The 25,344-nt window shown below is 36.1% G+C and overlaps 1 protein-coding gene across 1 annotated transcript in view; it reads right to left on the bottom strand.

The window, feature by feature from the left end:
• LOC120637078 (leucine-rich repeats and immunoglobulin-like domains protein 1) overlaps window positions 1-25,344 on the bottom strand; it is a 471,378-nt gene that overhangs the window by 275,001 nt on the left and 171,033 nt on the right. Inside the window, exon 4 of the mRNA XM_039908697.1 lies at window positions 3,521-3,577. The gene's annotated coding sequence lies outside the window, so the exon portion shown is untranslated. The remainder of the gene's footprint in view (window positions 1-3,520; window positions 3,578-25,344) is intronic.

Genomic DNA, 25,344 nt, shown 5'->3' with positions numbered 1-25,344 from the left:
GTATTAACTGACCTATTAACATCGGTGAGGATTTCCTCCTACAGTAAAAAAAAAATAATGTTGATGGCAACACTTTCTGAGACGTGTTACTTGCATACCCTGCGTCTGTTGCTCTGTTTATAGGCAATGGTTTACCAATTACAATAAAGTTGGGCCATTTGCTTGGTACGTCAATAACTATAAGACATAATAATGATAATAATACTGCTGTAAGTGATGGTAGTAAGATCGATATTGTCATTAAACAAGCCTGCCTAAAGATGATGCGTCGCTGTAACATGCGCGCTCACGTATGCTGCGCACGAGTTGATCGCGCGCTGAATAACATGTGAGAACTTTTGTTTTTGTTTACATTGAGTGCTCTTTCCTGTTGCGATATCGACACGTGGGCGGGTTGTAATGAGAAATGGTAATGCATGAGTCGTATGATCATTAAGATGGATCGGGCGATCATATTGTATCTTTAATATTATATTGTATGTAGATATTTATTCGCAGTAGGTATTTGGAGAAGTCTCTTAAAAAATTTTACTAAGCGCGACTTCGTTCGCGTTTGTTAAGCTTAAATGCTTTCATAGCTATGCTAAAATCCATCTCCCTATAACCAGCGATTTAGGCTCAGCGTTGATTTTTTCGTCGTATTTCATTTCTGATTTAACCCCTTTGGGAATATTTTTTTTAAATCTGTGATACATTTGTTTCTGTACTTATTTGCAAAAGTCTAAAGTCAAGTCAAAAAGATATCAAGTTTTAAGGTTATAGCTTGAAAAATGGCAGAGTTTCATACATAACTTAAACCCCTGTTTAACCCCCTTAGAAATGGACTTACGAAAAATCCTAGTTTTCCTAGGGAATTCCTAGTTTTTCACCCCAGCGGTTAAGGCTGTGTGTTGATTAACAGTCAGTCAGGACTCTGAATTTTATATATATAGATATAATATTTCATCATGATTCGGTGCAGCGGTATAGATAGGTAGAAAACCTTGTATTGTCAGCTGTGTTGTAGTGGATAGTGTAGCACAGGCTCGACACTCGCACTTTGATCAGACGAGTCCACTCTCGCCTCGTGCTCAAGACAGTGTATTGCGTGTACAATGTATGTTTGTGTATTGATGCGTATCTAATATGATTAAACAAATAGATATTATAATATATAATGTATTCAAGAACACTACAAATATATAAACAAGCTATCGCTTACACTGGCGTGCATAGAGGGTATGCACAGAGTATGCAGATGATATCAAATGAAGAAAATCTCCAGTACGTGTTATAAATACTTAAGGGTAGGCTTTTAATAAATCTTACAATGTCTATCCTTAAGTTTGCATACCCTATATCATATGCATACCCTGTGCATACCCTCTATGCACGCCACTGTTCACATTTATGGATGTTTTATTTTAACTCCTTTACCATTCCGTAGAGCCATAAAATAACATAAACTTTAACCATTATGTATGCGCAATAGGTACATAGGCGCATTGACTTGGTCCGTGGCTGGAACAAATCGGAGCATTTGAAGTTTAACACGCACGTCTTGGCTTAGGATAAGAGAGCCAGGATATATGGGTATGTGGTTTTCCATAGACAAACAAGGAATAAGAGATCCCTCTTCTTCTTCGAATCCTTTAACACCTTGGGGTCCATAGGGCCGAGACGGTCCAAGATATATTTGAAGCCTTCACATTTCTCTTCAAGGGATCCTTACCTAACAGTTATTCGTTGTAAAGTTAACATCCTCTAAGGATGCACCGGTGTCGGAGCAAAACGAGCGTAGAGAGTTGACATTGCCGGAGATCGGTTTAGTGTTGAGTATAATTACTGAAGAATTTATAAATTAGACCATACAGATGTTCCTGCTTTTTGCGGAGTATAGCAAATGAAGCTTAATTTCTATCCTCAAGACCTAAAACGCGCCCTAAAATGCCTTTTGCACTTTTTCATTCACACTTAATTACGGTATAAAATGTATCTGTTATGTCACTTATTTATCTTTGCCGTGTGGTGACGGCAGATCAGAATACAGTTGTAACGACCCTCCTACTCCCGCGGGTCCCGTACGAGGTGACTAAGGGAATATAACGGAGAACGGGCAGCAGTCCTCTGGGCTACTACTACCATCTCCTGCGATCACCAATCCGTCTACCCAGCGTGGTGATTATTATAGGCAAGTCCTCCCAGTGGGAGAGGACTTGTGTCCAGCAGTGGACTGTTATAGGTTGTTGATGATGATGAGTCCTTCTCCAGATTGCAAACAACTTCATGCCAAATTCCATCACGATCGATAAAGCAGGTGAGCCGAACAAAGGTTACAAATAAACAAACGTATAAAACACAACCGGACACGTTAGTGTATTTATAATATTAGTATAGATTATAGATCTTAGCAAACATTGAAAAATATTAAAACGATGCCCTAAGAATTTAAGGGATTTCAATTGAAATACCCTTACCCTTTTGACCCTTGGCAGTTTTGCGCCTAGTTTTCGTTATCGTTTCAATGGGTAGTGCCCTTTTAATAGAAAGGTCTGAAATAAAAGTTAAGCTTTTAATACGAGTAGACATTATCTTTGATATGGATCCAATGTGGTGTTATTTTCAATTTTGTTTGTAGCTTCAAGAATTTTTAAACTGCAACGCAAAAACCGACGGGGTGTTATTTGACAAATTCGACTTGTATATGTGTGTGTGTGTGGCTGTTTGTGGCCACGTATTTCCCGAAAGGATGAACCGATTTCGATTGTGTTTTTTTGTTCGAACGGTGAACTTGTCGGAGCTGCTCTTAGCTATGTTTGATGAAAATCAGTACAAGATGGCCGCCACCACAAAACTGATTTATGAACGCTTCGCAGTTGATTTGCATATGCAATCTTCGCTGGTTATATGACAGTTTCTAGTAGGTCAAAATTAAAAAAAAAACAAAATTAAAACTCATTTATTTTAATTAGGTCTAATATAAGCACTTCTAAAACGTCAAGTCTGTCTGTGTGTAGTGATTCTACCACCGGTTTGGAAGGCAGATTCTACCGAGAAGAAGCCGGCAAGAAACAAAACAGTTGCTCTTTTCCAACATCAACAATTTCCATTTTACATTTTTACATTTTTCTATCTTGTGAGGGATGAAAGCGGAGCCGGATGCTTCCAAGCAACCTTGTCACTAAGAAATTCATCAATTGTATAGTAACCTCGCTGTAATAAATGTGTTTTAACATATTCTTTAAACTTATGCATTGGTAAGTCCAAAATTACCTTAGGAATCATAGCATATATATATCGTTTATTGACCCTTTATCGGTCGATTGTTTATATCCAAATTTTTTATATGAAAACTACTGTGAATTCTTTTTCTTTTCTGTTATTTTTTCTTTATCTGTGAATTTTATAGTAAGTAAGTATACTCAAGTATACTTACTTACTATAAAATTATATATTACTATATAAAATATATGTGTGTTTAAATATATATATATATATATCTATCGAAAGAAATTTTAATTTAGTTCATCAAAGTACCTACCTTACATATCCGTCGGCCGCAATGTCGTCCCACGTAACTTTAGTAAAACGCATAGATCTGGAACAAAAAATAATTTGCTATAATTTAAATTATAATTATTTATGAAACAGCACACCAAGTCTGCTATTTCTTATCTTTAACTGAATGTACATACAAAAGCAGATTTGCTAGCATATATAGGAGCATAGATGACACTTTCGACACGTCTACATTACTTAAAAAATATGTACATGGTAGTGAGATGATGGCGATATCTACATTCATCTCTTGGCCCGCGTGGTGGACCACGTCATCAGCCCTCATTTTAAGAGGAGGCCAGTGCCTTTAAGTGGACCGATAATGGGTTTTTTATGATGATGATGAAATCCTTACAGCTTCCATCACCCACCCCAATGATCTTCACCCGCCCGAGAAGAGAATAGAAGAGAATGAATACGGAGAGAAATAAATGATTTAATATATTATGAGACTTAAATTAAAAATTTAATGATGATAGTTTATTGTTTAAATAAAATAAAGCAAAATCTAGCCCGGCGAAGCGGGCTGGGTACGCTAGTATTTTTCTGAATATAATAGAAACAAATACTTATAATATACAGATAAACACCCAGACACTGAAAAATATTCATGTTCATCACACAAGCATTTTCCAGTTGTGAGAATCGAACCCACGGCCTTGTACTCAGAAAGCAGGGTCGCTGCCCACTGCGCCAATCAGCTGTCAAAGATGCTATCCATAACAGAGATGATGCAGGTTCTCTTAATAACTCAATGAACGCTAATTAAAATCATCTTAAAAGCAATTTGTAAAAAACTAGACACGTCATAAAGGCTACATATAAAAGGCTTCATTTAGCAGACATTAATTAACAGAGTTTCACTGCATCACGGTGTTTTTGAATTACGCACTTTTTTTTCGGGGAAACATCCCGGATGAATAGGGCAAAGGGAGCCCGGAATGCTGCGTCACTCTTTTATATTGCAAGTGTTATTTCGGCGCTAATGAGATACCGTGGAACGGTTAACCCTGTGAATGGGGGGGAGATGGTGTAGAAGACAAAGGCCTTGGAGTTTTAACCCTTCTTTGGAATTGCAAACAGATGGGGTTGTAGTGACTTGCATAGGGTAGACAGAATTCGCCAAAAGTTTTAGGCTTACCTTAGTATAGTTAAATAAATAAATGCAAAAAATAGAATTATATATATACGATATACCTCTTCTATGTTTTCTAGCAATATATGCAATTAATATGTTAATCGATACAGTTTAAAATGTAACAAAATACTTTAATTTCTTTAACCCTAGACTTTTGTAAACTAAAAGTGATTATTGTAACTTAGCAACAGTGGCGTGCACTTCATACATGCACAAAAACAATGCCTACCGAAAAATTTATATATAACTGGAATAAGAGGAGGATTTTTGCCGTTTCATGCAATTTTCCTGCTGTATACATACCCTGGTAAGAAACCCAGTGAACGCCACTGCTAAGCAATGTCCTTTTTACATGTAAACCAGTAATTTAATTCCAGATGTTAGTGTGCTAAATTGAATTAAATTCTTTGGGTTTAAAGGGTTATCAGAGTAGCTGTCACAACGACTACTCTGATAACCCTCAAGTCATAAAGATACAATTACGTAGGATGGTTTTTAACCCGAGAAAGTAAAAGGTTCTACGGGACTCATACATTATATATTTTTATGTAGTATATGTTACCTATGATTGGCTCAACCACCGAACCAATCTTAACGTGATACAGTACATGGTTAGATTGCATCCTGGATTTTTTTTTATGCAAGAAATTTAAAATAAAACAAAATATTAACGGTACAGCTACATACTATGGTATACGCGACCGCAGCCATGGGCACAGGGAGTAATTAAATACAGATATCATAGCAAAGACTGGGGGTTTAATGTAGTACAAGGTGCTTAGTAAAGAAGTTAACATAAAACATATCGCACACATCACACCGCTGTTACAGTCTCATAATAATACAGACAACGAGGTCGTCTAATGTCAAAATGTTATCGTTGTTAGTGTGACGGCAGCCTAAGCTGTACAGGGTGTGCTTTTTAGCGCTCTCGGTACAATAATGGGAAACAGTATTGCCACTAGATGGCGCTCGTTTGATTTCATACTAATCGTAGTTAACTTTTATGCAGGGGGTTCAATAGAAATAATTGTGTTAAACCCAATGTTAGATGTTTAAGAAATAATACCTTTAGTATGTGATTTACACGCTCAGAATCTGAGAGGCTTTATCTAGTATAGAGATACTGTTGCTGCAAAGTAAAACAGAACTTATGGTTGGTTGTTTTAAAACTTAACTTTATCGAAACTTCTTCAGCAAGAGCTCCTAGAGCAACATTTATAAAATAAAATTAGCATGTACGATTTTAATACAATCTCTAAGCGGACAACATTCATGTCAATTTAGTTTTCGATTTGTGTCCAGGCAAATTCTTTAGCATCATATAAATAAATATACTACGACAATACACACATCGCCATCTAGCCCCAAAGTAAGCGTTGCTTTTGTTATGGGTACTAAGATGAATGATGAATATCTTTCTTTACGAATAATATAAATAAATACTTATAAAATACAGATAAACACCCAGACACCGAAGAACACTCATGTTTATCACTAAACATTTTCCAGTTGTGAGAATCGAACCCACGGCCTTGGACTCAGAAAGCAGGGTCGCTGTCCGCTGCGCCAATCGGCTGGCAATATGAGTGACGCCTGCAGGGCACTGGTTTTCTCTCTCACAGCAAAGACGGTTAAAGAGCTAATCACGAGGATCGCGGTGCTCCAATGCGGGCTAGGGGGTTTGGTTAAAGATTAATATCGGGTGTTTCATAAACAAAAGCTTAATACGCTCTCCGAGGCAAGAAGCAACGGAAAACACCAAAGATGTACACCCGTCCATTAATAAAATGGGATAAAGTTGCCTAACCTTTTTTCGTTAATCTGCATTAAACTTTTGCCGATCTCAATGAGTAAGTGCTACATACTGATACTGAGTTCTGGACGTTTCCAAAATCTCACCCTGTATAGTAGGGTCGTTCGAAAATATGAAGTCACTCTGGAAATTATGTTGGGTAAAAACACTCAACAGTTAATTACACCCGCCCCGCCGGCTATTAGAGTCTTTACTGCCTTGAGATAAGGGGGGTAATGGCATGCATCATTAACTCGTTGGCTAGGGTTACTAGAATTCCTATCGTGTCCGGAATTTTGACCCAATGCCAGAAATTTGAACGAAACTTCAGTTCGTCAGGAATGAAGGAAAGGTGAGGGATTAAAGGAATAAAACCATGGTTACTTTTTTGTTATACTTCATTGCACATAGACATAAGTACACCATTGCATACAATTAAAAAAAAAAATATCTAGGACATTGGTAAGGAAGGCTTTTAGCAACAAGTTTAATTTCGGAGCTGATTCAGTTAACAGTAAACATTAAGCCTTCTTTTAAAATAAGCTTTAAAAATATCAATAAATACTAAATTTGGCAAATTTTTTTTTACGATACGATATATACGATCTACGAACTGAAAACTTCCTCCATTCTACAGTACTTCACGGTATTACACTAAGTATTACAATACGTATGTAAAGAAAACCTCTTTTCTCGAGTTCGTATATCGTACCTTTTTTAAAGTCACCAGTTATATTCATATTCATAGTGACATTTAGAAATATACATTCATAAGTGACATTTAAATTTTATTATAAGAGTTTGTTTTAACAAGAAATTATTTTATGTAAAAGTTTGAAGTAAAAGCTTTAAATGTTGTTTCTTGTATTTTAACAGGAACGCAAAATCGTCTTTATTACAACTACCCATTGAAGGGGATATTATAAACATTATTTTACGTATGCTTAATTACTTTGCCCAAAAGATAGATAGATTAGTTATTGACAAGAAATGCATATAAGTAATTTTTATTATTCTGAATATTTGTATGTAGAATGTTATTTCTATAAATTATTCTAATAAATAAATCGGAGAAGGAATTATCATATAGCATCCAAATTATTTAATATTTATCAAAGTAGCATGAATATTATTCAACAAAACAGAAAAATAGTTTAGTTTTTTTATTTCAGCGAAATTCAAAATTCATTTCAAGTAGGGCTACTTTATAAGCACTTTTGAAACGTCAAGTATGAATGTTTTAAGTGACTCTACCACCGGTTCGGAAAGCAGATTCTACCGAGAAGAGCCGGCAAGAAACTCAGTAGTTGCTCTTTTCCAACATCAACATTTACAATAATTTTTCTATCTTGCGGAAGATGAGAGCGAAGCTGGCTGTTTCCAATCTGCCTTGTCATTAAGGAATTCATCAAATTTATAGTAACCTCGTTGTGTTAGATGTGTTTTTACCCATTATTTAAATATATGTATTGGTAGGTCAAGAATTACCTTAGGGATCGTGTTGTAAAGGTGTTTATTTCCGTTTCTGGTAAGTCGATTGTTAAAATCAGCTTTTTGTTTATAAAGAGTAATATTTTATCTCACATAGACAATATTATTATAATTTAATTTATAGTTAGTTTAACAATGCGCCCCATTCAGTACTTGTGAAGAGGCAAGCCCAGTAAGCATACTGAATGACGAGACCACAAGCCTTAAGTAAAATCGTGTTAGTTTCGTAGAATGTACCTATATATTTCACAATAGGTCCAGCCGTATTGTGAGTAAACTCCAGCACCTAATCAAAAAAAAGTTTCAAGTGTCTTTAGTGTTTAGCAATTATCTAGTAGGTAAATAAACTTATAATTGAAATAATAAAGTAATGTATTTCGAACTTATGGATTTTTGTACAATGTAACAAGCTTTTGGTGTGGCGACCCTACTCGTCGTGGGCTTTGGCGACTGTATGCACTCTCTTGCCCCCCTCGCTTTAATGTTTGCCGTGTGCTGTGTGAGGAAAATCTTGCATATTATAACGGGGTCGGGTTTTAATTACACTTGTGGATTTTAAATGTTTGGAAAATATTTTAATGATTTAATTATAATAACTACCACTGTTTTGGTTGTACACGCGGAATGTTTTAATTCGTTCTTCAAGTACGGAGTATGACATCGGTTTGCACATTTAAATCTGCGCTTAGAATTAGTTTCTAGTATTAATTTAAGCTTAATAGAAATAATAGTGTCTTGCATGTATATTTTACTCTTCTTAATAATTTATTTATGCACTTTATTGGTACACCACACAATTCAAATTACAATGTGTCTTAGTCACACACACACATACACACACACAGAGATAATACAGACGTATTGATCAGTTCAGATGCTGGAAAGATTAGCCCGAACAAAAAAAAATTAAAAACCATTTGTTTGGATTCTGCAATCGTTCATTTAGTCATTAAAATAACTGCCTATTTTAATCTCATATTTTATTTTTATTTATTAAGTGATAGTGTGAATTGTTATTAAGTATTTACGGTAATTCAGCGCTAATAAATAATAGTTTAAAAAAATACTAAAAAGTAAAGCGTAGGGTGCTAAAAGTTTAGTGTATTGTCATCGGTCCTCGATATGTCTACAAAGTTTGAATCAAATCTGATCGTTCAAAGTAGTACAAAATTTAACTCAAAGGAGTCGGTTACAAACACACATACAAACATACATACAGGTGAAGCTAATAAAAGCGTGTTAAATAGCCCAGTGGTTACGAGTTCAGTCTTTCGGAGTTATGTGTGTTTCTTGAAGCAATTCAATAGCACTTTCTTAAACGGTAACGGCAAAATCGTGAGGAAACCTGCATACCAGAGATTTCTCTGTAGTAATGTTCTTAAAATTCTTAAATGCGCTTGAAGTCTACCAATCCGCGCTTGGCCAGCGTGGTTGGCTATGGCCTTAACCCTTTTTATTCTGGGACCTTTATACCCTGTAGTAGGCTGTTGATGGGCTCACAATAATGATAATGATTATTAATATATTATTACCCAACAGTAATATTAATCGATGATATGATAGGAGGTTTCCTACATGTTTATTATGATTCAGGTGTGTATTTGAGCTATTGTTATGTGATTTTTCATTACGAAATATCTAACATACGTCCTACTTCTAGAACATTGGAACATGCATTGTTATGAATGTATTTTTCAATCTGAAATAAAACTTCCCATTCGTATAAATATAGGGGATATTTATTTTAACAGTAAAATGAACATTTTAAAAGCTCAGCAACAAAAAAACAGCGAACATAAAAAGTAAACCTATTAATAGAAATAAAAAAAAAAACTTCACTTTGTTAATTCAAACCTAAAAAATGACTTTCAATTTCATATTCGCGTACGCAATAGGTGAAATTTAATTTGTGCAACAAAATAATATTATGAATTCAGAAAATATAATAACTGTGCATGAACATATAAACATGTTATATTAATTAAATATGAAATTTTTTCGCTTTGAACATTCCCCGCAATAATTAATACTTTGAGCGTATGCTGGAGACTCGAAAACGTTGACCTATATGGGAACTGGGTCCCCTGTAACGAGCCAAGTTACTTTGCGTATTAAATACAGACAAGTACTTGTGTTCGCTTTTTAAAACTCGTATTTTATGTAATTTTTGCTCGGATGCGCATGGTCTGAAATGGGGATTAAAGGTTTTTTTATCTATTTTATTTGCGACCAGATGTGCCCTGCAGCTTCGCTCGCTATATTACGGGACTCAGCGTACTTCAATATAATATTCTATGCCTAACTCAATAAATCGGACACTAAACGTAAAACTTTTTCAATAGTAGGTACTGGTAGTGTCAAATATACAAGCCTATTATATTAAGTATAGACCGTATTTCAACATATTTGAATAAACGACTGAAGTGTGTGCGGTATATCTGTTATTGCTTTTGGAAATTTAATCACCCACAATTTGAAACCTTCAATCACACAAACATTGCAAATCGTAAAAAACCGTCCCGGCGACCTATTCCCGTTTTGCCTTATTTAAAATACTTTCAATTTCCTATAACAAATCTCTGCAAATAATGTGTGTCATAACAGCAGCACCATAACCCTAATAATTCGGGTAAGCAGCGTGACCCAAGTCAGTAAAGGGGTCGTCTTTGGAAATTTGAACGATAATTTGGTATCCATCAGTCTTAGCTGCTATCACTAACAAAGAATAGTAATCGTTAAACGAAGAATTAAAATCACATTGTTATTTGATTTGTATGCTAAAGGTTAACCATTTTCTATTTAGTCCTACTGACGTAACGTTTTCATAAATGTATTTGGTATTGTTTAGCCTTAAGTGAGTGGTTTGCTGATGTGCGCACTATCAATTAAAAAAATATTTATTTAAATCGGTTAACATTTGACGGAGTTATTTTGTAAAATTGTCAAAAACTTCCATCCTTTCTCCCAAATGAACTGAGTGGCCTGAATTCCAGGATAAAAAATGTCCTATGTCCTACCCCGTAGTATGAACTCAAATTGTGCATAGCAAATTTTATTTGAGATCATTCAGTAGAATCAGCGTGATGCGCAGCCATGATAATGACAGACAGACAGACACGATTGAAAATACAGTTTTGAGTTAAGTATCGGTTATAGAATGCCCTTACAACTATTACAAACTCCCAATTGTCCCTAACCGGGGATCGATCCCGGGACCTTCGATGAACTACAGCGCTCACTACTGCACCAGGGTGTACGTCAATACTGGGAATGTGAGAAACAAGTTAAGAGGGGTGTTCTGTAATGCAATTAGACACTAATTGCACTAGGTAAATACCAAACATTAGGACCAAGGGTCCCGGCCGCAAATTCTCACTAATACTAAACTCGTTTTACAAACAAACGTCGAAAATGTCCACATCAGCGGTCTAAGTTCGCGTCGATAATGATCCATTATTTATTTTAGAGTTTAAACGGACGTCAGTTAAATTATTGTATTTATTAAACTCAGCTTGTATAGTAAGCTTGTCGTGAAACTATTCAGGCAATTTCCTATGAAAATTGATGTAAGTCCAACCGTTGATCAACACAATAATCTATTATCAAATGCTTGTCTTTTTATAGGACGACAAGCAAGGTATTTTCTTCAATGTTTCCTCATTTAGTTTAAGATTTATTTTAAACTAGCGGACCCGCACGACTTCGTCCGCGAAAGATTCAAAAAAATCGAAATCGAAAAAGCATTTTCTGAGATTAGCGCGTTTAACCAAACAAACTCAAAAGCTTGATAATATTTCAACTATGCATATCTAAAAAAATAACGTTAATCACGTTTAACGGGATAAAAAGAAAGGGGGAAAGTTGCTTTTCCGGGATAAAAAGAGGCCTATGACCTATTCTAAGATGGTAGGCATGTATTCGATCGTTGTTCCGTATGCCTTGCGACGTGCTGTTATCTGTGAAGAGTTATTTCCTTTATCTCCGACAATATTTATCAGATCTTCATTAAAATTAGACAATACATGCTCAATAGTATACACTTTACAATAAAAAAAGAAGTATTATAATCGATTCAAATTTAACGGAGGTATGAAGTAATATTGATAAAATATTTCATCCCATTTCCCGGTGGAAACTTACTGTTTATCAGGATAAAAAGTATCTTATATGTTTACCCGGAATATCAGCTACAACTATACCAAATTTTATTTCAATCCGTTCAGTAGTTTTCACGTGATGCCCGGACAGACAGACCGACAGACAGACAAAAATTTATTAAAAATCGACTTAATTTTTTAAGAATCGATTATAAAGTTTCCCACGGTCAAAATGTTTAAAATATATATGTTTAAAAAAATGGTTTATCCTACCAAATTTTTTTTTTCACATCTTATATAGCCCCAAAGTAAACGAACCTTGTGTTATAGGTACAAGCAAGATGTAACAAGGTGACTGATGAATATTTTTTGTTAATAATATACAAGTACACATCCAGACGCTGAAAAATATTCATGGTCATCACACAATTTCCCAGTGGCGGCAATCGAACACATTCATGGCTTTGGACCCACTGAACCCTGAAACCCACTGAACCAATCGGCTGTCAAATATTTAACATGCGTAGTATATAATAAACTAACGCTATAGTTATTTTATATATGTTTTGTATTTTGTAAATCGGCTTATTCTGGACACTTTGTATATAAGACTTGTAATAACTGATCGAAGACTTTTGGTAAGTGCGATGAAAGGACTCGGCGGTGTTTACGTTAGATTTAAGTTAGAACCTATAACTTGGATTCGTAGGTGAGAACACCAAACTACGAGAGAACATGAAGTCTTGGTAGCGCATTGGGTAAGAGCTCGACTACACTTTCGGGGTGCCGCGTTCGAATCCAAGTTCGCACCTCTAATTTTTCTAAGTTATGTGCGTTTAACGTAATTAATATATCACTTGATTCAACGGTGAAGGAAAACATCGTGAGGAAACCTGCATGCCTGAGAGTTCTACATAATGTTCTCAAAGGTGTGTGGAGTCCACCAATCCGAACTGGGCCAGCATGGTGGACTACGGCCTTAACCTTTTCTCATTGTGGGAGAAGACCCGTGCTCTGTAGTGGGCCGGTAATGGTTTGATGTGATGATGATGACGTAGGTAAGAACTAAAAACTGGCATTAAGACGAAGGGTCACGACATAGTACTTCGCAGTACGAAATATGTAACAAAAAAAAACTAAAACTACTAAAATAATTGTCAACCATGACCACGAGTATATACCCCTTCAGTTGTCAAGAGACAACTGAAGGGGTATATACTCTTTAAACCGTGCACTGTCGTTAGGATCCCACAAAAACCTCTTCCGCATCACCCATTGTGCCACTGTACCCTAGCTGAACTATGGTAAACAGTTCGCGAACAACTAACAAGTTGGCAACAGTCTAATACAATTAGATCCCTGAACTTGTACTCGTAGGTAAGAACTAAGAGCCGGCATTAGGGCGAAGGGTCGCGACCGCACATTCTTGCGAAGTGTTAAGTTCGCTTCGCACGCGAAGGGCCGAATGGCAACTCTTTGTCAAGTTTCGGCGTCAATAATGACCTATAATTACGTCCTCTTCTGTTTTAAACCTCTCTTAAGTTTTCCGCTGTATGCTGTAAATGGATACTGTGACTATTTGGGACATTCAGAGCGTAGAATTTGGTAATGTTTACGTTCGATTTAATGTCTGTTTCAGAGTTGAGTTTCAAGCTGTTTATTGTCAACAGGCATTTTCTTGTTGGACATCAGCTTCTCGTAAAGAATTTCATATAAAATCGATGCCAACTTAAAGTTTTAAATTTGAACAGAAGAGATACTACCATAGTTTTTTCTGTATTTTAGTGGTTTATCTGTGTAAACTAATAATAAAAAGGGGAAGAAATTATTTTATGTTCGCGCGTGTATTCGATGTATATTTTAAACTAACGATATTTGAAGTATTTTTTACATTTGATAGCTTTGAGGAAGGGTATTTGACATCACATTACATCAAAGGGCGGGTGATGCGAATCGGTAGGTTGTGGAGGAAAAGTTTCTTTTTTATTGGCGTAAAGCTAAATAAAAAAAATTGAAAATAAATATTTCGTGTATAAAAAATACCGAGGCGCTTCAAACCGGAACTTTGCCTAATGCACCAAGTCAAAGTCAGTTTAGTTTTTTTTCTTTTATCATATAATTTACTAAAAGTTGTCACCCCTAAACTAGTTGCAAAGTTATAATTATAAGGCCGTCTTGTTTCAACAGATTAATTATTGAAAGTCTTTGAAAGTAATTACAAAATTTCTTAAGCAAAAATATAATTACAGAACTAGATACCTGGCCAGCTAATTAATTTAAGAACATCTTTCGAAATAAATACGAATTAGAAAAGACCTTGGCGCTATAAATTAACAACATCTCAAAGATCATTATTATGGATCCGTATCAAAATTGTAAAACGGTACCCTATTACCACGACTCCACTGTCCACATGTGTCTATCTATTCGTATGTCACTAGGCTGTATCTCATTAACCATGAAATTCAGCATTTACATAGTTGAAATTACCTACCTACACAAGAGAAAATAGCTTGTGAGATTTTAAGGTTCACATTGTTGCGTGTCGATTTCTCAGTACTCCGGTAACACGAGGTACGGGTTATCATACCATTGTAATATAGAGATCATAAAGTAGTCATTAGTTCTGCTACGGAATTTTTCATCACGAATTTTGTCCCTAGAAAGTCCTACCATAGCCCGCTGCGCGACTTTAAACTTGTTGACAAGGCCTTCTGTCAGTGTCCCCGTTTCCACTCAACACGTCATCACAGGCAGAACACACTCATTAAATAAAATAATGAATATTATAGAATTTTAATTCTAATTTTAATTGTATATGAGTAAAATAAGGTAGATTTTGTTTCTCAAAAAATAATGATTGAGTACGCAGCGTTTTGAGCTAACGTATACATTATTGCAATAAATTTTAGTAAAGGGAACCTCGTGTAAAACCCTAGCGATATATTTATAACAGTTACACGATAAAAAGGCTGGGTTTTAAAAAGCTTGGGTGTGAACTGGTCTTAATTCATAATTCATTTACTTTGAGATGGTGATAACAAAAAAAACCTTCTTAGACCAGGGCGCGTTTGGAACCCTTGTAGCTTAAGGTTTAAGTTGGCGAACGATGTTATCACCATCCCCTTACAATGTTAATTTTTCTAAACATATATGTATGAATGCTTCATAAGTGCCTGTGATAGGCCTACATAAATAAAGAAATTTTGAAATTATTTTTAATTGATTTATTTTAATTAACATTGAGACAGCCCTGGCGACTTGGTACAAACATAACACGGTTTGTTGTTAGAAAGCCTTTGAGATCGACGAAATTGAATTAATTAAAACACGCCTGAACTAGATCACAATAACTGCAACACCCGCTCTAAATAGATTTAACTTATACTGGCTTTGGTTGTTAAATTATCTCTCGGGGTGGAAAAAAGAGTGACGGTATTATACGGTTAATTTTAATTGCTGGTTTGCGCGTTAAAATAATAGGTTTACAACACTCTTGGTCGCTGACTTCACTTCATGTTTTAACTTACAATAGTGCATGCAAGATTAACAACCCTCCCTGATATCTCCGCCACCGACCGGTCAAATCCAAAGTCGTGGGTTCGATTCCCACAACTGGAAAATGTTTGTGTGATGTACATAATGGTTTTTCAGTGTCTGGCCGTTTATCTGAATATTATAAGTATTTATGTGTATGATATTCGTAAATATATTTCTTAAATATAGTTCAACGAGTACATACCACGATAATATTTACCCGAACACGAAAGCGGGTAGTCAGATTCTGCCCGTGACATCCAACTTGACATCTTGTACCTACGCAGTCCCGTCGTGACCACGATCCATACAACAGGGTCGAAATATCGACTCCCAAAATATTATCGAAATATTATTTAATATCTTTATTTATTAACTGGGTCGAAATATCGACTAATCCCAAAATTTTTCAAAATTTTCTTTTTCATTTCATTATCGTGGTATGTACCCGTTGAACTATATTTAAGAAATGTTGATTAACAACGAAAGTCTTTAATAAAAATATTCTTCATCGGCCCACAAACAAGCTACGCTTACTTTGGGGCTAGATGGCGATGTGTGTATTGTCGTAGTATATTTATTTTTTTACATAAGAAAATATACATATCTCTAAACACTGACATATTAATAATGTTGGTCTTAAAGAAGTTAGAGAGAATGTGTTACTATAACGTTGTATGTATTGCCATGTGGTGACGGCAGATTCCTCTTCCCGTGAATGTCGTCGGGGCAGAAGCATCCTTTGTGCCATTATACATACTCTTTTAGATAAATACTATTGTTATAGCGCTCTTGTATAGATTGCACTAGCCTTATACTGCAACAGTGACATTTAATCAGCGTTTACATCAACGAGTTGGTGAAGCCTCACCTGTAGTAGGGCCTACGCCAATCAATTAATTAATAATTCTAAACAAAGAGGCAACCCTGTATATAATTTCGAACAAAACACTCATCAAACAGCTGGGTATTAGAAAGCCTTTGTGATCGACAATATTAAATTAATTGAAACACGCCCAAACTAGATAATACTAACTGCTACACGCTCCGTTAATAGATTTAACCTGTACTGGCTTTGGTTTGATATGTTATCACTGGGGAAGCTCCAAAAGCTGTATTTCTACCTCACAACAAAATTGCGCTAAGTTTAATAGCTGTATAAGCAACGAGATTGGTTAAGTCTAGCAACAAGAAGGAAATCAGTGGTTTAAACAAGAAATAGGCAACCCTGGGCAACTTGTAACAACCGTGTTTGTTATTAGAAAGTCTGTGTGATCGGCGAAATTGAATTAATTAAAACACGCCCGAACTAGATCATAACTGCTGCACTCGCTTTCATCATCATATCAACCTATTACCGGCCTACTACAGGCCACGGGTCTCCTCCCACATTGATAAGTGCTTAAGGCCGTGGTCCACCACGCTGGCCCACTGGCCACCAACCCACTGGTTGTTGGACACAAACTCTAAGGCATGCAGGATTCCTCACGATGTTTTCCTTCACCGTTGAAGCAAGTGATATTTTAATTACTTAAAACGCACTTAACTTAGAAAAGTTAGAGGTGCGTGCTGGGATTCGAACTCGGCCCCCCGAAATTGAAGTCGGGCTCCTACCCACTGGGCTATCACCGCATCTCACTCGCTTTAAAAATATTTTTTTTTTACTGGTTATGGACGTTTCTATAGGCTGGTTTTTTACCTGACTTTAAGAAGGTTTAAGGGTAGTAAACGTAGAGAACTGAGTAAAATGGCTTACCATAGTAAAGATTATGTCGTTTATATATAAGCCAAATTCGATATGAAATATTTACCAATAAAACGTTACCAATGTCATGCAGATGTTTTGAACCTATTTAAAAATTTGAACGTTGTTTTTAAGAATATACTTAAAAAAAAATAATATTAATGTTAGAAATATTTACATAATATTATCTATCAATCTATATTATAAAAATATCAGCTTATTTATGTTCATTTAACCAGTTTGATTTTAATTAATCGCGGATTTCTGGGATCGCCATTTTCCTTTGCCAAGAAAATTCCACTACGCCTCCAAGCCCACTCGATACGGGTAAATCAGAGTTACACATGGTAACCAAGTTCTGTGTCTGTAAATCGTAAATCTGTACTTAATTTAACGATTGATCATAAAAAAATCGAATGTTACTAATTCGCGAAATATTATTAAGATAGAGGGTTTTAGACATGTATTATTTAAAAATTTGTTATTTTTAGTTTTAAGCTATATTTCTCACTTATTGCGCACTGGACGGTTAAGTTATCTTTCAGAAAACTGTGTTAAACTTACATTTTAATGTTTAAATTCGAATTTCAATTTTTTTTTTGTACTACAATCTCACCTGGTGGTAAGTCAAGATGCAGTCTAAGATGGTTGCGGGCTAACCTGTAAGGAAGTATGGTAGTCATAATCGGTTTCTAGGTGACATCGCACGGAACACTAAATCGCTTAGCGACACGTCGTTGTCTGTAGGGTGGTAACCAGCCACGGCCAAAGGCTCCCATCAGACCAGTCCAGAGAAAATTACCATTTTGCCCCTGCCAGGAATCGAACCCGGGACCTCCTTAAATTCACAGCGCTCACTGTTGCGCCAAGGAGGTCGTAAAGAATTGTGAAAGTGATTATTAAAAGTGTAAGTACCGTGGGCATAACAAACTGAAATATGCAAACAAAAAGAAATAAACTGCCCTTTTTACAGATGAACACGCACGTATAAGGCGCAAATTCAATACATTCTCGCGTATTTAGTTTTTATATCGGCAAATACTCCAATGGCACGCGTTTGAGCTGTCAATAACCAACACTCGGTGTTGGCAGCTTTTTGCAGTAATTGCAGGACTTGTCTCCGATCTGACAGCTACGTGCCACAGATACACGGGAATTAAAAATGGCTTCGCGAACTGTACTCTCAATCGTTTAATTTGAGGTTATTTGGGGTTTTTCTTGGAAGTTTTTTGAACACATTTTCAAAAGTTGTAATCTCTTACACTTTTGCCATGCAATTTGGTGACGAGAGATTAGAATACAGCCTTCCTCGACTTCTAGCATTCTCTGTACTACTAACTGGTACCGTCTAATGCAATCACCGACCCGTATTTCTGCCCAGCGTGATGATGATGAGTTAGGAGAGGCCTTAAGTCCAGCAGTTATAGGCTTTTGGTTATAGGCTTTTAGGATGATGATCATGCGCTACTCATACAGTTAATTCAGAAGAAAAAGAATTCTTTATTGCACATACAAATAGAAAGCCAGTTTAACAAAATAAACGATAAGTCAAAACATATACACAAATACGGCCTTATCGCTTGAAGCTAACCAAAGGTTGTCCTCCAGACAACCTTTGGTTCAGTTTTTATAAATTCGTTTTAACATGTTAGATTTTCGCGTGACAAAACTTCTATGTTATTTATAAGATATATCCTAGGTTATGTAAAACTTTGGGTAACGTCTCTGCTTATTTGTTTTAATCTTTATTTCGCGTCTTTCAACTGTCAAATCAGTGTCTGGACGGAACACAATTGGTGTCAGTTTTGATAACGAATTGGCAAGGTAATGTTTAAAGAGCAAATGTAACGTACTCCCGGAAGTCGAGTATTCGTTCTTCATCAACGGATCGTGAAGACCTACGTTCTGACTACCGGATTGGCTACAGGGAGCCGAGTTTGAAAATTTGTAAAGTCCACCAATGAGCATCGGTGAGCCACATTGGGTCATTGTTGCAGGTTTCTATTACTATGATAAAAGTCATTTAAACACCGCAGTCTGCATTGCAAAAGCGTTAAGGTTCTAAGCCTCTCCTATCATATTAGAGTCCTTAAAAGGAATAAAGATGATGACGACTAGTGTTGCCCAAATTCAGTCTTGGTCTTGCAGTCTTGGTCTTGTTCTTGCGTTTTTGCAAGACCAAGACCAAGAACAAGACCGCGTATTTTTAGCAAGACCAAGACCAAGACTGACCGTGCAAGACTTGAGCAAGAACAAGACATAGCCTGCAAGACTCTTGCGTCTTGCAGCTAGGACTTAGCGCTATTTCACGGAGTAGTTAGGTGTAACAGTTCGGTGTATAGGTAGGTAGGTACGCTTAGGAATTCTATGAGACGCAAAAAACTATATCAAAGAATATGAAAAACTGGACCTATGCGCATTACGACTAATACCATAAACATAGCGAATAAAAAAATATCTATTAAAATCAAACTGAGTGCATGCATAGTTATGTTTTAACCATCGGCACTTTGATAATGCGGCATCAAAGGTTTTGTACTTACTTCTCAAAGAAATTTGCCGCTTTTCGGAAGTACATGGTTATGATACACGCGCCGGCGGCTTCTTTTGAAATCTAAAACAATCGTTGCCGCCGCGCCGAAATCATAACATTTGACACTATTCATGCAAAATAATTTCGAATTTTAAGAGTACCTACAGGTGTTCCAAAGAATAAATAAGTTTCAGAGTGCTTAGAATGAAAATGAATACATTATACTGATCACGCAAGTAGTATTATGATTAGGATAAAATGGTGAGGATAGGTAGTAGATGTCATAATAATTCATTCTAGTAAGTAATTATAATATTGATTACTTATATGGTTTTAAACTAATTACTTAGGTACTATTATTGTACATTTAGTCATTATATTTCTTAAGTTTTTACAAGAAAAAATAGCAAAAAAGTGTTCGAATATCTCTGAGAGAGATGATGAGAGTAAGTATTTACTAGCTGTGCCCGCGACTTCGTCCACGAGGAATAGTAACTTTGGAGGTATAGTGACGTTCAGGATTTATTTATTTATTTTAAAACTTCTGTCATCAAACATACAAACGAACTCTTCAGCTTTATAATATTAGTATAGATGCACGCCAAAACATTCACTTATATGTAAAGAATAGTGATTGGCACTAATTCTTTACATATATTTTATTCACGGGTCGCGTCTGTACAAGTAGGTAATATTTAGGCATCGTTCGATTTGCGGCGGCATCCTTTTCATAGAGCCGGCACGTGGCGAGGCGGCGCGGTAAAAAGCAAGGAAACGTACTATAAATGAAGGAATTATTTTAATTCCAGTCATTTCCAATTGAGCTGTGCTTCGATTCTAACTTAATAATTGTTTTTACTAATTCTCGTTGTTTTCTAAAAACGTATCACGTGTACAATTTAATATGAGTGACGAAGATTCAAATTATTCTAGTCCGAGTAACGAGAGTTTGAGTCACAGATCTAAAAGACCCAAAAGCAAATTTGAGGAGTTTTTCGAAATAATTCATGCATCCCAAACTGCCTTGTGTAAATTGTGCCAACATAAAAAGATTGAAATAAAAATGAAAAACAGAAACACTTCAGGCTTAAGGAAACATCTAATGTCTTTCCACAAAAAGGAATCAGAAATATTTCTTCCTGTTAAACCAAAATTAAGTGGAGATATCACAAGCTTTTTAGTAACCGCTGGAAGAAGTGGACAGGTAAGAATATTTTTTTAACAGTTAAAAGAATTTTAACTCCGCGTAGCTATTCATGCGATACTTTCAAAAACGCCATTAACTTACGTAAGTATTTTTGAGTTAGTGGTGTTTTCATCTAGGGGTGCGACATATTAAGTATGTAATTATCGTCTTAAATATTTTTTATAAACACCCATATTTTCATTTAATCGGCCAGTAACAACTAAGTACTTTATTTTGGTAAATTACAGTACAGTGCAACCTTAATATAACAAATATCAATTTAACGATTTTCTCGATTTAACAACAACAAACCTCCTCCTCTTATACGCTCAAACCTAGTATGTTTTAAATAATAACACAAGATTTATTGTTTTGTTTCAGTCGGAAAACAGCAGTGACAACATCACGACAGCTACAGTTGATTGGGTGGTGAAAAAATATCTTCCCTTCTCATTTTTCGATGACGAAGCTACACAAGTATATTTTCGACGTATTTGCCCTAATATGGTGTTTCCTAAAAGGTCTACACTTAGAAGGAAAGTCAAAGAGCGATTTGAAGAGCTCCAATTGAATCTCAAGGAACGACTTCAACCATTATCATCTAAAATGTCGTTTACCATTGATGGGTGGACGTCAATTGCTGGTAGGAGTTACTACGGGGTTACTATTCATTATATAGACAACGAATGGAAGTATCGATCTGTAGTTCTTGATTTTATACCATCACGCGGTCGACATACTGGGGAAGATATTGCAACGATTTTCCATGAATGTTTATTGGAATATGGCATAATTGATAAAATACAAGGTATCACGGTCGACAACGCAACTGCAAATACCAAATTTATGTATGAACTGGGCAAACAGCTGCCGCCACATTTTGATTCAGACAATCAACATTTCCGGTGCTTTGCTCACATTTTAAACCTTGGTGTACAAGATTTATTAAAGACCTTAGCATTACACTGTGAGTCTGACACTAACGCGCAAGATTAGCAGTACGAAGACTATGCAGACGAAACTGAGGATGAGGAAGATGAAGAATCTGCACCAAATATTGCTGACTCGCGTACATCTGTAACAAAGTTACGCAGTATTTCCAGTAAAATAAAAAGAAGTGAGATAGTGAAGAAGAAGTTTCAGTCTGCTTGTGAAGCAGCTGGCGTGCCATCAAATCTAAATGCCATTCTTGACTGTCCAACGAGATGGAATTCCACACATGATATGATTGGATTTGGTTTAAAAGTGAGAGCGGGCATTGACATATTGTGCAGTTCTGTCACCGAATTGAATGATTTTCAAATCACAGCTAATGAATGGCAGGTACTCGAAAAATTACATAAATTTCTAATAAACTTTAAACTTTTAAGTACAAAACTTGGTGGAGACAAATATGTTACGTTACCGCTAGTCATTGTATCATTTAATCTCTTGCTAGATAAAATTGAATCCATGGTAAAACAGTTAGATGAGAAACCTAATCGATCTGAAGTGGATGAAAGGCTCATTCTAGCTTTCCAAGCAGCTCGAGACAAAATGCTTAAACATTACAAGAAGAGCAACTGGATTTATTGTACTTCTTTAATTTTAGACCCAAGGCATAAGGCTCAGACTTTTGACCTGACAATGTGGGGGAAGCAACTTAAAACAGAAAGTCTGCGCAAGTTCAATGAACTTTATGAAGAATATAAAAGTCTACACTCACTGAACAAATCTCTGGAATTACCAGAAAAAGACAATAAAGTATGTGATGAAGATGAAGACGTAATAGACTTTGATAAACTCTATGAATGTCCCTCGACGTCATCTGGATCTTGTCTTCAAGGCTTAGTGATAGACGAGTTGGAGGAGTACCTGAGAAAACCAAGAACTGCCAGCTCGGAAGACATTTTAGATTGGTGGAGGACGCATGAGACAGAGTATCCGATTTTATCGAAAATGGCCCGTGATTTTCTCTCAATACCTGCAACTTCAGTACCTGCTGAGAGGTTATTTTCTAAAGCATCATTAGTAATTAGAAAACATAGAAATAGGTTAAGTGATGAGTCAGCCAGATGGTTACTTTGTATTAATTCTTGGTCAAAAGAATTGATATAAAGTATCATAACCTAATGATAAAGCTGTTGATTTGTGTTGTATTTTATTTTTTATTCAAATAAATGATAAATCGTAAAACTCTTTTATTAAATTTCTTATAAGTTGAGGGTTCAATCTCTTTCTAGACAGATAAGTATTGTTCTTTAAAATACAGTCAAGTTATTGTAATTAATTTGTTTTTTTACATGTTTTAGCAAATGTAAGCTTATAAATCATAAATGTTTATTAAGAAACAGTTACTTCCATGGAAAACGACATATAGGTCAGTTGATTTTTCGAATTTCTTATCAAATCTTCAGTTATTTATTAATCTGCTTGATCTTTACTATGGCTATGTTAATTCAAGCTCACAATGTTCCAATTCTAATACGTTTTTCTAAGATTTAAAGTAAACTTTAATAAATAGTAATAGACTAATAGGTAATTGCAAGACTTGCAAGACTCTTGCTGCAAGACCAAGACCAAGACCAAGACTGGGAGCGCAAGACCAAGACCAAGACCAAGACCAGGTGTATTGGCGCAAGACCAAGACCAAGACTGGCTAAGTCTCGTCTTGTTCTTGCATTTGGGCAACACTAATGACGACAAGTACTCCTAGCAATGCTGAAACTCTCGTATCATATAGCGATGGGATTGAATTAAATTTATCCAATGTATCTAGACAAAAAGTACACGAGTAAATGCATGTACCGTAGAGCGGGGATGCCACAAATCATTATCTTGTTTTATCTTGATCTCGGACCGGTGACAACTATTTACCGTGGTATGGTACATGTCATGAGATTGTGCTCAGTAAAAGATTTATGAAATAATTAAGAACTACACGTTAGAAAGTGGTATAAAAACATTATATGCAAATTTCACCAGCTTACGAATCATCATCATCAAATCAACGCATTACCAGCCCACTACAGGGCACGGGTCTCTTCCCACATTGAGAAGGGGTTAAGGTCGTCCACTATGCTAGCCCAGTACGGATTCATGGACTCCACATACCTTTTAGAACATTGTGTAAAACTCTCAGGCATACATTTTTCCTCACGATGTTTTCCTTCACCATTGAAGCAAGCGCTATTTTAATAACTTATAACTTAGAAAAGTCGAAGGTACGTGCTGGAATTCGATCACGGCCCCCCGAAGGTGAAGTCGAGCTCCTACCCAATGTGTTATATTTATAAATTAGGGGATACGCTTCACTAAACATACCATGTTAATTGACAGGTCACTGGCTAACTGCCAGGGCCCTATCTTTCAACTCCCATACAAATTGTTTAAGTCATGATGAGCATTCAATCATTGCATTGATTTGTTACACCTTAAAATATCACATATCTTGCTTTTGAAGATTACTTCCTCGGTCGAATCTTTCAGTGTTTGAAATCATACAAAGGTTTTTGCTAAAAGTGAAAATTAACTGTATTAATGTTTCAGTGCAATAACTATTACATTCGTAATTGCTGATTAAAATCCCATTTAATTTAACACACTGAGACATTGAGTTAGCGGGCAACAATATCGCCTTCTCTTATGACACGCTCCACAAAATACCGGTCCAACCACAGCTCAGACGGAACGTCGCACACGCATCCACCTGGCGACCGAATCATGTCCGAGGTGGGTATTACTACTAAATTATACGGGGACTTGTTTATCCAGTTTTTTTTCCATACAAGTGTTTAAATTGACCGCCATTCATGCGCACTGGCATGTAATGGAACTTGCTCGTGTCATTTTATGTTGCCGGAGACGACGTTTCAATTTAAATTTTGTTGCTTTTTGGAATATTTTATATCCACCAGAAATGTTTCAATAGCATTTTTTTATGACGGGAAGAATTAATATGCATTATGCTTTTAAATTGAGAGCGGTGATAGCGCATTGGGTAGGAGCTCGACTTGACCTTCAGGGGCCGAGTTCGAAACCCAGCACGCAACTGTAACTTTTTTAAGTTATGTGCGTTTTAAGTAATTCAAACATCACTTGCTTTAACGGTGAAGGAAAACATCGTGAGGAAACCTGCATGCCTGAGAGTTCTACATAATGTTCCCAAAGTTGTGTGGAGTCCACCAATCCGCACTGAGGCAGCGTGGTGGGCTACGGCCTTAACCCCTTATCATTGTGTGAGGAGACCCGTGCTCTGTAGTGGGCCGGTAAAGGGTTGATGTGATGATGATGATGATGCTTTTAAT

Source organism: Pararge aegeria, chromosome 3 (assembly GCF_905163445.1).
Source record: "Pararge aegeria chromosome 3, ilParAegt1.1, whole genome shotgun sequence".
Taxonomy (NCBI): Eukaryota; Metazoa; Arthropoda; class Insecta; order Lepidoptera; family Nymphalidae; genus Pararge; species Pararge aegeria.
The sequence above is the reverse complement of the archived record's forward strand: the minus strand, read 5'-3'. Positions and strand labels throughout refer to the sequence as shown.